We start from the raw sequence: 2,193 nt of genomic DNA, 5'->3' as shown, positions 1-2,193 counted from the left end.
TCTCGATCACCATTGTAGATGGATATATACTACCATGCATGCAGGCCCAGATTTAGAAATTGACTATTGAGACCTCCTCTTGCTTTTTTTAACTCTCTTAGCTTCTTCACTTTTATCATATTCTAAACCGTCAATTTCCTTTGTCTCAATCATTTTTGTCGAAATTGAAGGCAACGAACTAGTTTATTCAAATAGCTAACTCAAAAATGAAAGATGTATTACTCTTATAAATTATTTAGAGATTATATTCTTGAAACATCTAAGATTTGTAATAATCATATCATTTTTCTTTGCTCTAATTTATTTTGTTAATTAGTTCTGATAAAAGGAAAGAGGAAACTTATATGCAAATGTAATAATAATATTATAATGGACAATATTACTATGCGTTATAACTTTAAATAAAGGATAAAAATAATTTTTTTTTATAATAAAAAATTATATTCAATACACACGTTATATACAAATTTAATAATTGTCGTTAGAACTCATTAGCAAAATTAGAACAAAAGAAATGATATGGTTATTTCACATCTTACAAAAATATAATCTTTAAATAATTTATAAATATTGTATATCTATTAATTATTTGGAATACTTAATGACATTTTTGATAAATGTCATTACTTCTGTATAAGATAGGTTAGTTTAGAGATTAAAGACTAAATAATCTAAATTCAAATAAAGAGATTTTAAATTTTGTTTCGTGAGTTACTTGAAATTGAGTTGTTTTGAGCTTGAACATGAGGTCCAAATACTGTCAAATGATTTGTCCAACGTTTTCTCTAATGAGGATGAATCTGTCCGAATTGTTTGTGAGCAAAGGTAGGGACAAGTCTGTAAGGAATTTCGATGCTTAAGTTAGCAAGGATTTAAACAGATTTTTTAATACATTGGGTTCGACGAATCTGAATATTATGTCTTTTCGTAATCGTTTGCGCATCTTTTCAGTTACATTGGTAACCGTGCATATCATTAAATGAGGTAAATGTACTATTTTGTCCCTAGTGAATATATAAACATTGTCATTTTCTCTTTCTTCCTTTTTCGTTTCGTATTCATTCTTCTGCTTTCTCTTTCTCAAATTTTCATTTTCTTCACTGTGATTATATTTTTGGTTGATCCTCTTCCAAGTTTTCTCTAACTTTAAGTTTTTGTTCGAACAAACGTCTGGGAATTGTTCATCACCACTGTCGCAGTGACTTCCTCCTCTTTAACAAGGTTGATTTTTTCTTCCTCTTTATTACTTTTTACTTGGTTAATGTAGCTTTCTTTAGTGTTCTTAGCTTGTAAAAGATTGTTTTTCTGCAAATATGGGTTTTTTTGGCTTGTTCATAGGAGTTCCTATCCTTTTCCTTTCTGCTTTTTATCCTGAACCCTTCTTCGTGAACCTTTATTACTGTTTGCAAGGATTTTTTGAAATTCGGTGGAAAGGAATTTGTAGAATTTGTTTCAATATGAATTTGTGACTTTGATGCAAAATTTTCTAGGAATTTTATCTTGTCCCCAAATGGTGTCATTTTCATTTAGAGTGATGGCACCATTTTCCGTTCTAATGGACAAAGTTGAAGGTCCCAAAGTTAGGGATGGTTTGAGCTCTTTTGTATGTCGTGTGGTTGTGGTATGATACCCGGCTTGTAGTTTACTGATAGTAACAAAGCTCTATTTCGCTTTTGTAAGTATAATTCTTTATGTTTCATTCGGTTATTCTCAACATATCGTCTAAAATTTCTCCAGGTTTAGATTGGGTAGATATTTCGATCCTTTCTGTTGTCCCTGTGGTTGATAATGAATATGTAGAAATGTTCCGTAGACATCATAGACTTTGTAGGACCTCAGAGGATGAGAGGAAGTATGAATTACCCCCGACCCAGAAGATAGGATTTGCTTTCCCCGACTTAGTAACTCGAAAAGTCATTTTCTTTTCATGTACGACTACTTGTTTACTAGGCTAGGGGTTACACTTTCTTTTTCTGATTTTGAAAACAAGATCTTTGATATATGTAAAGTAGCTCCCTTTTAACTCCACCCAAATTTATGGGGTTTTATGAAGTTGACCAACTCATAAGTTGGGAGCTTGACTTTTCTTTGTCTTCAAAAATTTTCTTTTATTTGTTTCAACTCACCAAGCCTTTTAGCCCCAAAAAAATAATAATGGCTCTCTTTTCGAGTTATTCAAGGTCCAAAATTTTT

This window comes from Arachis hypogaea, chromosome 9, assembly GCF_003086295.3.
Source record: "Arachis hypogaea cultivar Tifrunner chromosome 9, arahy.Tifrunner.gnm2.J5K5, whole genome shotgun sequence".
NCBI classification, from domain to species: domain Eukaryota; kingdom Viridiplantae; phylum Streptophyta; class Magnoliopsida; order Fabales; family Fabaceae; genus Arachis; species Arachis hypogaea.
This window is presented reverse-complemented; position numbering follows the sequence as displayed.